We start from the raw sequence: 14,088 nt of genomic DNA on the forward strand, positions 1-14,088 counted from the left end.
ATACTCAATTTAGTTAGCAATCTAGTGTTACTGGCCAAGAAATGGGTCTGGTAAGTGTTAGAAACAAAGTGCTACATTTGCATAGTCACTTCAGAATCAGAAGGAGATAGTTCACCCAAAAACAAATTTACATCTTTATTTACTCACCCTTATTTTGACATTTGTAAAAAGAAAACAAAACGAAACACTTTTGATAAATTATTGCCTTTTTCAGTATAATTAAGGTCAAAAAAAAAAAAAAAAGAACTGTAGCTATCAAACATCAAATAGACACAATAGCAACATAAAACAAGCCCACACTACTTATGCACTAAAACTATACAAGATTTGTGTGAAAAACAGGTTTTTAACTGAACATCGTTCACTGTATTGGGCTGTTCACCAATAACCTAAATAATTAAGCTAAGTGTGACAAATATAGCTGTAGTAAGTTTTCTGGATATAATTTTCTAAAGTAGAAAGTGTGCAAAATGAACTAATGTTTTATAATAGACGCTGTCTGAAAAGAAGTGCTATTGCCCAGCCCTAAAGACAAGTTCTTTCAAGACTACACATACACAAAAGGTTGATCTTACCTTCATTTTGATTCACTTCTAGCTCTTGTATTTCATTGCAATCTGCAAAAAAAAAAAAAAAAAAAAGTAAGATTTTTAATGTTTTTTAAAGAATTCTCTTCTGTTCACCAAGCCTGCATTTATTTGAGCCAAAATATAGTAAAAGCAGTACATTTTTAGCATCATTAATCCTTGCTTCAGCATCACATTAATTAAGAAATTAATACTTTTATTTAGCAATGATGCTTTCAATTCATCAAAAGAGATGATAGAGACATTTATAATGTTACAAATGATTTCTATTTCAGATAAATACTGTTCGTCTCCTCAGCTGTTTTCAAAGTAATAATAAATTTTTTGAGCAGCAAATCAGAAAATTAGAATGACTTCTGAAGGATCGTGTGACTGGAGTAATGATGCTAAAAATTTTGCTTTGAAATCACAGGAATAAATAACATTTAAACAGTTATTTTAAATAGTAAAAATACTTTACTGTTTTTGCTGTACTTCAAATAAAGGCTTGGTGAGCAGAACAGACTTCTTTAAAAACCTTAAAAATCTTACTGTTCAAAAACTTTTGACTGGTAGTGTATACTGTAGGGCATATAATACACACATCTATTTTGATACACCCAACAGCTTTATTTAGAACCAAAAACAATGCATAGCTAAGGTCAAAAGTCATATAGCTGAATTAGCATAGCATGACGCCAGAAAATCTGGGTGGTCAAGGGCACACACCGACCTTTTATCTGTATATCTTAGCTGTCCAAACTACTGCCCAGTCATCTGGCATCCATAGCCAATATGTAAGGGTAGATGAATGCTAGGGCAGAATGGTCTGGTCAGTATGTCTTTGTGTCGTTTGAGTCACTGGGAGTGAATCCAGACACAGCCCTGGCCAGCTCATACTTTGCACGTTCTTACTGGTAATCTAAACTTCTTTCTACCTATGACATTTTAGCACCAGAACAGTTGAGGCAAGGGCTTTCATAGCTGTGAAATCTGATACATTGGTTGCAGAACTGACAAGCCTGCTACAACAGCACTGAAACGCCCAATGCCCTCTCTGCCAGTTTCGCCCTGCTGAGTCACTGCCCCCATTTAGACCAGTGGGAGACGGCCTGGCATGTCCTATGGGTTTGCTAATAGGACCACTGCAGGGCAATGTTTAATTCAGCACCGCAACAGATTTATAACGACTTTGGCAATCGGTACCATTTCTAAAAAGACAAAGGCTTTTTAACATTTATGACATCCAATATTAGACTACATCAACTGCTACACAGAGTGAAAAAAAGATGTTTAAGAGTACATTTTACAAGAAAACAATATTTCAGTTTTTCTACTGCAAAATTTGCTTACTTGACACTTCTTTATAATTTTTGGTGAAATTTACTTGATTTCTGAGTGAAAATTGTTTCACCATTTTTTTCAGAGTATATGCATATATAAAAAGTGTAGTAACAGCATTTTACCCTCTAAATGTACATATTATTAAATCATTTTATTCAATTTATTTCTAATAAATACAATTTTACATTTATTTATTCATTCATTTTATGCATACAGATTTTAATTTTATTAATTTGAATTAATTTGTCTCTAAAAAAATTGCATGTTATTAAAAGGTTGTTGTTTTTTAAACACAGTATTAAAGAAATGCAGCTAAAAAGCTTCAAAAAATATTTAAAAACGAAACAATTTTAACAAATGATTGCCTGTTTTATTATAATTTTAATTTTTGTCTCTAAAAAAAAGAAAAATAATTTGCATGCCATTAAAAGGTTGTTGGGTTTTTTTTAGCTAAAAAAAAAAAGCTTAAAAACATGCATGTACAAAGATTTCATTTTCCATGTGTGCAACAACAGCAGTTCATTTCAGGTCACAAAGGTTTGATGTTAGACCTCTAAGCCTATTGCGCTTGTTTTCACAGGTTGAATAGAGGATTTAGGAGTATTTACTTGAAATATGCAGTGGTACATTACATAATCAGATCAGCATGGAGGAATTTGAAAAGATAACATATTAACAAAGTAGCATTTGTGCCTAATCATGGTCATTATATTCCTTTAATTCAAATTTGTGCAGAATATTACATAACTGAGGCACATCTCCGTTAATCTATATGGTAACCACATGAAACTGGTCCAACTCAAAGTCTCTTTCACCAGCTTATAAGCAAAAAAGCCCCCAAAATCTTAGACTGTTATTGTAGAATGTTGCATAATACTGCAACAAATATTCCCACAAGACGTCTCATATCCGCTCTCTGACAGCAATGCTGCATTCTCAAATAGCAAAGTTCGATTTGTAGAGCTTAAAATCTCTGAAAGGGAATTTATCACATGGTCTTGACAGATGCCTCATTGCCAGAGTTTAATTTTACAGTAAATATTACTCATTTCAAAACATTTAGAATCAAAACAGTTACATAATAGCAGATGTTCTACAGTATATAATAGCGCCTTTAAGACGTCTGAGAAAATTCTCAAATGCACTCACCTCTGACACTTCCTGTCAACATACATTATTAAGCCATAAGGAGAACCTGCTTATGACTCCTGAAATGGTTTTACTGGCTTTTTGCCATTATCTATTGCTATGTAAACTTCCAACCAATCACAAACTGACAGCAAAACAAACGTTGGGATTATTTAATAACAATCTCTGTATCTTGACTAGTAATACTGGTATTAGGATTTGATTATAAAAGTCCATGTGAAGTGTTCCATTTTGTAAACAAAAAAAAAGACCAGAAAACCAGTTTATTAGGTCAGTATTGTGCAAATACCAAAGAATGGCATAATAGTAAAACTGCTTCACTCTGCATTCAATGGATTTTTTTAACAGTTGCCAGCTCTCCCTTTGATTCAGACTGAATATGGTGCACTCAAATAAGGTGGGGCACTTCGTAACTACCGGTTAACATAAAGTGTTGTTCTGAGCCACCAAACTGACTCAGGATTGCTTGTTATCATTAAAGTTGTCTGATTGTTTTACTGCCATAGTATTTCCTTGATTAAATTAAAGACGCATATGATAACACAACGAGTCAGTGACTTACGTTCTGTACTGCTGTCAGCTGGACATATCCGGCTGATGCAATACTGGCATGTCTATGTAGCTTTACAACTGTTAACTGTAATGCTACGACTCCTGAACTGTAAGTGACTAAATTGCTTATTACTCAATCCACTTGGATTTGATAATATTATAGGATGACCTGTGTCAGCCTCACATGGCACGCCAGCATGATGCACAGGTTTATCAGTCTACCGGGGAGCAAAGTTTTGTTGACAAGTTACCTGTTCAAAGCGAGCACTTCAGAGGAAGAATGAGTCAGTGAAGTCTGCAGGGTTTATTTAATCAAATCTCTGAAAGATAACAAGGGTGTTAGTAGTAAGTAAACAAAGATATCAAGCGCAACTATATATTCTGCTTTGTTTTGTCCACAGGCCGGGAAATATTTCAAAGATTTAATAAACGCCATTCTTCCTTTCACAGAGAATGTTATAGAATATTTAAACGAGAAGTCCACTTACATAATGTACTCACCCCCTTGCCATCCAAGATGTTCATGTCTTTTTTTCTTCAGTTGTTTTTTTTTGAGAAAAACATTTTCAGGATTTTTCTCCATATAATGGATTGATATGGTGCCCCGATTTTGAACTTCCAAAATGCAGTTTAAATGTGGCTTCAAACGATCCCAGCCGAGGAAGAAGAGTCTTAACTAGCGAAACGATCAGTTATTTTATAAAAATGATACAATTTATACACTTTTTAATGTCAAATGCTCATCTTGTCTTGCTCTTCCCGACCTCTGTTTTTTACCTTTTTTGTTAAGGGTGTTTGATCTTCTTTGCATGTTCACTTTGCAAAGACTGGGTCTGAACTTCTGCAGCGATGTAAGATGAGCGTTTGAGATTTAAAAGTATTTAAATTGTATTTTTTTAATGAAAATAACCGATCGTTTCTCTAGATAAGACCCTTCTTCCTCGGCTGGGATCGTTTACAACCACATTTGGGATCGTTTGAAGCCGCATTTAAACTGCATTTTGGAAGTTCAAACTCGGGGCACCAGAGCAGTCCATTGTATGGAGAAAAATCCTGAAATGTTTCCTCAAAAAAACACAATTTCTTAACGACTGAAGAAAGACATGAACATCTTGGATGACAAGGGGGTGAGTACATTATCTGTAAATAGTTCTGGAAGTGGACTTCTCCTTTAAAATGAGCTACACACAGTGCTACTGTGCTCCCTAAATGTCATATAAAACTGTGGCTGGTTGCGTAAAAAATATTTTAAGAATCATAGCTTTTAATTTATGTCTATTAGCTCTAACATCAATTATATGCTAGTACATTAAAAGCTGCAATTTCACAAATACAGTATATGTATTTAATTTTTACAGTCATGCATGTAATTTAGTAGTCATGCCAAAATAAATAAATAAATAAATAAAATCCCTCACTCCAATTCTACTTACTTTCTTGCAAGTAATACTGCATGGTTCACAGTTGTGATGTAAACCGAGGCCTAGTGACTATGTAAAAACAAAAAAGTTAACATTTTAACTTAGGATATAAATTAAACACATTATTACACTCATGTTGTTCCAAACTTGATTTCTTTCTTTCCCACACACACAGACACACACACACAGACACACACACACATAAAATTACATATATACACTACCAGTCAAAAGTTTTTGCACAGTAAGGTTTTATGTTTTTTGAAGTCTCTTTTGCTCACCAAGCCTGCATTTATTTGATCCAAAATACTGCAAAAACAGTAACATTTTGAAATATTTTTTATTTAAAATAACTGTTTTTTATTTAAATATTTTTTTAAATGTAATTTATTCCTGTGATTTCAAAGCTGAATTTTTAGCATCATTACTCACATGATCCTTCAGAAATCAGTCTAATATTCTAATGTGCTTCTCAAAAAACATGTATTATTATTATGTTGAAAACAGCTGAGTATAATTTTTTCAGGTTTCTTTGATGAATAGAATGTTGAGAAGAACAGCACTGATTAAATACATGCAGGCTTTGTGAGCAGAAGAGACTTCAAAATATAAAAAGTCTTACTGTTCAACAACCTCAATGTTTTTTTGTTTGGTTTTTTTTTTTGATAAAAAGCACTAGAAACATTCTTCAAAATTCTTCAAACGTCATACATGTTTGGAATGATATGAAGGTCAAAAAATAACCGAATAAATAAACAGAACAAAATGAAACAAAAACATTCCTAACTACATGAAAGCTGACACCTGTCACTGCAGACATTCAATAACCTGTAAGGAAATTTGTTTTGTGTTGGTGTAAACACCAGCTTAGCAACAGTGCAACTATGGGAGGAAATACTCAACTGATACATGCCTGGAGCAAACAGGGCCTATAATTGTTATCTATAGTTCAGTGTGGCTGGCAGAAAGAAGCTTGGAAAGCGACCATGGGTTACTAAACCAACTGCTTTGAGCATCAGTACTGGATATTCTGTCTAGAAATGTAAATTACTAAGGTAATTTTATCTAAGGAGCTCAGCTGTGATAAGCATACTTACACTCAAATATCAGTTGCTACTGTTGTGTTATTAAAGATCTTGTTCATTATGAGCCCTCAATTCCACAGATTCTTCATTATAATTCACAAATCTTCATGTGTAGACAGGTAATCCAATTGCTTTTAATCCCTCGGGACCTGGGGGCCCACTTTGATTGATTGAGAGGGGTTTACAGGCAACATTTAATCTCACAGCAATTAAAAAAGAGGCATTAGAAAGGGGACAGAGAAATATACAGGCCTATTGTAAACATGCAACCCTTTTATAGATTTTCCCAGGGTTCCTTTACTACGCGCAACCATTTTGTTCGGGTAATGTGCCATTTTTCTTGACTCCAACAAGGATTCTGTAATACAAGCCACCTTCATTTAGTTCTGAACGGTAAGCTGCATCTCCATGGAGCATCATCAGGTTCTCTGTGGATTCCTTTAGACTTCCTGGTAAAATTATAAAAAGAGTGACTGGTAAGGGTGGGATACAGAAAGTTGTAACTCATTCTTGGCTAAGGCGCTAAAGAGATCAATCCTACCTGACATTAAGTAGGTAGATGCCGCCCTCCCCAAAACGTAGCCCTGGTTACAATGTTTTCTACTGGCGGATACAATTGTGAAGAGTTTTTAAAGCATCTGACTTTAGATAGATGAGGATATAGACACTAACATGCGCATAAATTAACTTTAAAAAAGGATTAAAAGGATATTTTACCCAAAAATGAAAATTCTGTTAATAATTACTTTGTTCATCTTCGGAGTAAAAATTAAGATATTTTAGATGAAATCCGAGAGCTTTCTGACCCTGCAAAGAGAGCAACTGCATACCATGTTCAAGGTAGTAAGGATATCATTAAAACAGTTAAAGACAGAATTTTCATTTTTGGGTGAAATAACACTTTACTCTATTAAATAAACTTGAGAATAAAATGTAAAAAAAAAAAAAAAAAAAATATATATATATATATATATATATATATATATATATATATATATTTATTATCTCAAACTGGGCTAATCATTGTCTGTGCTTGTCTACTGACTTTCCAATCAATTCATACATTTATTCCTTTATTTATTCAATGGTTAATTATTGCTAGGCCCTATTCAGTGCCTTGATATGTGATACAGCACAGTCTGTGTCGACAGGACTATACATATTATTTACATTAAAAATGCCATTATATGCCTATTACTTATGCTACATCAAGAAATGTATGAAAGTTATTGCATCACATAATAAAACATTAAACCAAAAGACTTTTATTTGAAAGAAAAGAAGCACAAGCACACTTTCAAACCTTTCAAAACAAGAAGGTTTTACAGTTTAAAAATCGGGGCTAAATATGCTTTTTTTTGACAAAAATAAATACTTTTATTCAGCAAGGACACATTAAATGTTCAAAAGGCACAAAGACTTTTACAAAAGATGTACATTTGCTGTTTTTTTTTTTACTTTCTATTTATGAAAGAATCCTAAAAAAAGGAACATAGTTTTCACAAAAATGCTGAAATTATATATTTTTACTGATGTTTGAATTTTTTGGTAACGCTTTCAATCAAGTGTAATTTATTAACATTAGTTAATGTATTAACCAACATGAACAAACAATGAACAATACATTTGTTAAACTGTTTGTTAAAGGGGTCATCGGATGCAAAGTTGTTGTTTAAAACATTAATGTGTGTTGGCAGTGTATGTACAAATCTACCCTGTAAAAATAATATCCCCTTTTTTCAAATCGAGCCATTCTCTGATGCATGAGAGTCTTACCTCAGATCAGCTGTAACAGCCCAACCTCCATTGTTTCGATACCAACCACTGAGAATTTTTAACCAAAGTATATTATAGAATTGTCATTAAGACCCTAAAGAATCACATCAACTTGTGTTAAAATGCTTGATAAATTGACTGATAAATTTAATCAGCATTTTGGTCATTTTTTAAACAATAAAAATGTATAATTTCTGTTATACATAGTTGTAATTAAAAATATAATTGTGATATTTTATCATTTTTGCACATGCAACTTTAATAAAATGAAATGTATGTTTAGTTTATGATTATACATTCAGTATTATGATCAATCTTATGCAGTTTTTATGAATACATTTCCAAAAACATATTACTGTATGATACATGTTATAAAATGCATCCAAATGCAGATCTAATTTTATTATATTATTTTTATTTATTTAATTTGGCTGTATTTGCAGACTATTTGAAGATTAAAAATGGTAAACATTTTGCGACAATATGATTAAAAATTGTCAAACTCTTACAAGATATGCTAATCAGCCACAGTGCTTTTCCATTTGCTTTCAGGTGAAATTTAACCTTGAAGTTTCAATTCTTAGCAGCCTAAATCTCTCATGGTCCGTGGAGGAGGCCATCATCAGAGGAGATTTACGACTGAAAGGTTGAATAGGAGACTGTGATGATAAGATAGCAGGATCATGGGGGTTGTAACACAAGGAGAGTAAAAGAAAAAGAGATGTGATAGGTGGCACACAAGCGTTACACCTCAGCATCACATGCTTGTAAATCTAAACCGGTCTGATCCTGATTGCAAACACAAACACACATGTATTCAAAGTCAGTTCTAATGAAAGACTAACTTTCCACAAAGAGAGATGACTCAAGTGATAAAATATGTCACTTCCTGTATAATCACTGACTACTCTGCGGTCATAAACCTGACCTATATTTTCTGGTCTATCCACATGCTTTCAAAACATGTCACAGAAACACTCTGTTTACTATTAGAATGCTAATAAATTTGTAATAAAAGCTTATAATGCTCACATTCATCCCGCACCGGTCTAAACGGATGGAGTTGTGGATTTTACTCTGTCAAACTGTTCTGATGAAAACTCTAGTTCATTAGCGACTTTGACAAGCAATTTGAATTATACTCAACAGCTGGACAAAATATATAGATGGATTTGTGGAATTCAAATTCTCAATCAACCGAATGTAAAATACAGCTATTTTTTACATTTGTTTAGTCTCTCTGCATACTTTTAAAAAAATCGGGTTGTTTGGACTACGAAGTGTTCTCTCGACTGAGGCAGGGCAGGACTCTGATGCTCTGCTGGTTTAAAAGCGCTTTGGTTTAACTCTGGCTGACAGCCTGTTTTTATACTGTGCCCAGTTGCAGGGAAAAGCTGGAGTGGCAGATGCTTAATTGAACATAATGAATGCTAAAGGGAATGAAGCATGACTAGGTTCAGTGGTCACTCACTATTTCCTCATCACTTTTGCTTATTCAGTTTTTATTTAATTAATAAAGACGTACAGTGGAGCCAAAAAGACTATCTTCCTTTTAAACAGTACACTACCATTCAAAAGTGGGGTTGGTAAGGTGTTTTGGTGTTTTTGAAAGAATTTTTTTCTCACCAATGCTGCATTTTTTTATTTTTATTTATTTATTTATTTATTGTGGTCAAAATACACAAAAAACTGTAACATTGTGGGATATTACAATTAAAAAAAATGTTTTAAATTTTTAATATTTTAAAATGTATTTATTCTGTCATTTTGTTATTTATCTATTTATTCTAGTCATCACAATCACATGATTCTTCAAAAATCATTTCAGTATGCTGATTTGGAGCTCAATACACATTTCAGACAACCGGCTGTTTAATATTTTTGTTTGTGATACATTTTTTTAGGATTCTTTCATAAATAGAAAGTTAAAAAACGTATTAACTAACATGAACAAACAATGTACAATACATGTATTACACTATTTAATACTCTTTGTTAATGTTAGTTAATAAAAATATAGCCGTTGATTGCTTGTTCATGTTAGTTCACAGTGCATTAATCATATTTTTAAATAAAATTTAAATAAATAACTAAATACATAGAATGCTAATTACTATTTATCCATTAAAATGCATTTGCAATAATCATAAAACATATTTTTAAAATAAAATAAAATAAATAAATAAAATGCTGACTAATATAATAAATCTATTAACTTTTATCCATTAAAATTGCATTTGCAATAATATTTTTTTAAACAGAAATGAAATAAATAACTAAAACAAAATACTGATTAATATTATCAATCTGTTTGATTTTATTCATTAAAATCGCCTTTGCAATACTCATAAAATATATTTGAAATAAAATTTAAATAAATACATAAAATGCTGATTAATATTATCAATCTATTTAATTTTATACATTAAATGCATTTGCAATAATCATAAAACATATTTTTGAAATAAATTTAAACAAATAAATAAAATGCTGACTAATATTATCAATCTATTAATTTTTATCCATTAAAACTGCATTTGCAATAATATTTTTGAACAGAAATGAAATAAATAAATAAATAAATAAATAAAATAACTAAAATAAAATGCTGATTAATATTATCAGTGTTTGATTTTATTAATTAAAATTGCATTTGCAATACTCATAAAATATATTTGAAATAAAATATAAATATATAAAATGCTAATTAGTATTATCAATCTATTAAAATTGCATTTTTTTTATAAAATTTAAATAAATAACTAAATATATAAAATGCTGTTAAATATTAACAGTCTATTTAATTTTATCCATTAAAAATGCATTTGCAATAATCATAAAACATACTTTGAAATAAAATTAAAAAATATATATTTTATACAATTTTTGTGCTAAGGAAATAAATGACATCTCAAATCATGCAGCTAGTTTTCTAAGTGATCAGACTTACACTATTCGCCCTTGGGAGTCAAGCAAAACTCCAACTTCCAAAAGAATAAAAAAAATTAAATATTACTATTATTTTTATCATTTTACTACTTCTGTTGATGGTCTCTGTCTCTCTTCCTTTCACAGTTCTTGTTATTTTGAAAATCGTTTGCATCTGTCTGCCTCTCTCTTTCTCTTTTATACTCTATGTCACACACTCACAAACACTCTTTCTTTCTACCTACCTAAACCTAATTCCCATTAATGGGGAAGTGAATACGCTCTTGCTGACACATACACACCCTGAAAGCCAAACCTGCTAAATGCGTGCGTGTCTGCGAGCATGCACGTCTGCCATCTGACGGCACGTCCCTCCCTCTGCCATCTCACATCTATTTGTTTAAACAGGAATTTGAATGAAACGGCAGCTCAGCTTCTGATGTGCTAACCACGACCTGTTATGACGGCTAATCCTTCCTTATAAAGGCATGGAAAAAGTTTAATGAGCTGCCCAGCTTCAGTCAAAATCAGCTGAATGGAAACGATGACGTTCTGCAGTAGCATCACATACTGTATCGTTCTGCTTTCTTAAACCTTTTGTTATTGAGAGAGTCAGCAGTTCTAAGCTACTACGGCTTTAGTTTCTGAAGCTGTACTGGCTATACAAGAGCAGTAACCCTGCAAGTCCAGGTTTTATGCATGTGGCTTTCACATGCACATACATGTCTATTTCAGCTGCTTTGTTTTCAATAAAACCGCAGACACAGTAACATACAGTTCGGTAGCTCTTAACATTGATTGAGAGAACAACCAGAAAGTACAGAACTGGTAAAGGAATAAATTCAACCAAAAATGACTATTCTGTCATAATTTACTCACCCTCATGTTGTTCCAGAGCTGTATGACTTACTTTCTTCCATGGAAAACAGGAGGAGAGATTCTGAAGTGGATGCTGGTTGCTCTTTTCCATGCAAATCCTGAGGTTTTCAGCCTAAAAAGGACACGAAACACATCAAAAAGTGTCACAAAAGCAGTCCATGCAACTTCATATGAGAACATTTATTTTTGAATTAACTAAATGCTTGAATTAAGCTTTGTTGACAAAAAAATACTACTACTACTACTACTACTATTAAAATATTTACCAATGTATTATTACAGCTTTTCAAAAAAAGTATGGATACACAAAAGCTAAAACAATAGTTTTATAATTTATTATAATTATTTTTTTTTTGAAGTTTGATTTTTTTTTTTTTTTTTTTTTTTTTTTTGGTAACACTTTACAATAAAGTGTCATTTGTTAACATTAGTTAATGTATTAACTAACATGAACGAACAATGAACAATACATGTATTACACTGTTTATTAGTCTTTGTTAATGTTAGTTAATAAAAATAGTCATTCATTATTTGTTCATGTTAGTTCACAGTGCATTAACTAATGTTAACAAACACAAGTTGTGATTTTTATAATATTAATATTTTTACATTAACATTATAAAATTTTATTATTTTATTCTATTGATATTTTTAATACTTATATATTAATATATAAATATTTATATATATTTATTTTATTTTATTTTTTGCATTATTTATTCATTTAATCTATACAATTACATTTATTAATTTATTTGAATCTATAAAATTACATTTTTAATTCATAGTTTTGAGGACGTATTAAGTTTAAAATTGGTATTAAAATTAAGGGTAACACTTTACAATAAGGTTCATTATTTAACATTAGTTAAACTACAAATGAACAATATTTCTACAGCATTTATTAATCTTTAGCATTTACTAATACATTATTAAAATCACAAGTTGTGTTTAACATAATGTTAATGCACTGAGGACTAACATGAACAAGCAGTGAACGACTGTATTTTTATTAACTAACATTAACAAAGATTAATAAATAGTGTAATGTATTGTACATTGTTTGTTCATGTTAATGCATTAACTAATGGTAACTAATGACACCTAATTGTAATGTGTTTCCAAATTAAGTATTAAAAGTAAAATCTTATTATTAAAAGCAGTATCTAAAAAGTAAGATATTAAAAGTAATCTTTCAAAAATCTCATATTATTGTATTATTAGACCTGAATAAGATCTGTATGTGACTGCAAAGTTCTAAAGTTGTATCATCATTTGCAAAATGGATGCACAACCCTCTTTCAATGTTTACCAGAAAGGTTGCCTGAGGCCACAGTCACACTCCTGAAAGTGAAAGTGTGAACTCGAGAACTGCAGAAACGCAAAACGTATAACCACCATAGGGGAAATGTGCAGCATGGTATGTAATACAGTCAGTGTGAGTCTGCACCAGCTCTAACTGCCTGGTACTGGTAAAAGGTAGATCACCCTGCTGACAAATACATTGACTAGTATGACCTGGAAAGGGTTTTCCCTTTTAAGCACGCAAACACGCAACCAAGAACAAATGCAAAGCTTACTGAATGTCAGCAAGACGTCACATTCAGAACAGCGGCCAAGCGAGCTAATCAAAAGACCCCATGAAGGCTTTGACAGCATTCAGTGAGTGTTAGTATTTGCTTACTGGTCCTTGCAGAAGCTTAGAGAGCGTGAATGCTTTTATACTTTATTCATTCCCACTGTAACTGTGGAAACTGCATGGGTGGACAAACACAGCTCATCAATGGCCAGTTCATATTATGCAATTTTAGTCTTACACAAATTCTTCACACTCTTTGTTTAGTAACACACTGTTTTTTGTTCAGTGGGTAAAATGGTGCGAAGTCTGCAGCGTGGACAGACTGGCTCCACAGGCACAGTGTGATCTCTTTCTCACTAATGTCCTATGCCAGGTATTCTCCAGGTACTTTATCTTTTTACTTAGTAATTTCATTTGAGTCAAAGTCGTTAAATGTTTTACTAAGTGTCACATAAAAATATTAAATCAGTTAAAGGAAATACAATTTTTAAACATTTAAATAAAAATGCAAATATTTGAATATAGGGGTCACCACAAAAGATCAAACGGTGGTTCAAAGGTCAAGTACTATTATTATTTTTTTAACCCTTTAACTGTCACTCCCATTTTTGAACACAGACATAAAAATGCACTATCCAGACTTAAATTTGTATAATTCATAAATGAAAACATTTTGTAATATGATCTTAATGTACATTTTCCATGGTAATGCAATGTCTGATTTTAAAATGCCTTTCAAGGGATGAATTTTGAGATTTTAAGTTTTGAAGTGATGGTATAATTTCTTATGATTTCTAAAACATGATAGG

The 14,088-nt window shown here is 31.7% G+C and overlaps 1 long non-coding RNA gene across 1 annotated transcript; it reads right to left on the reverse strand.

Annotated features, from left to right (window-relative positions):
- Positions 1-580: 580 nt before the first annotated feature.
- Positions 581-5,287, reverse strand: LOC127167293 (uncharacterized). The gene is made up of 3 exons (XR_007827974.1): positions 5,045-5,287; positions 3,863-3,931; positions 581-617 (listed from the first exon to the last, which is right to left on the reverse strand). It is a non-coding gene; the product is annotated as an uncharacterized LOC127167293 (long non-coding RNA).
- Positions 5,288-14,088: the final 8,801 nt, after the last annotated feature.

This window comes from Labeo rohita, chromosome 6 (genome assembly GCF_022985175.1).
Source record: "Labeo rohita strain BAU-BD-2019 chromosome 6, IGBB_LRoh.1.0, whole genome shotgun sequence".
Lineage (NCBI taxonomy): Eukaryota > Metazoa > Chordata > Actinopteri > Cypriniformes > Cyprinidae > Labeo > Labeo rohita.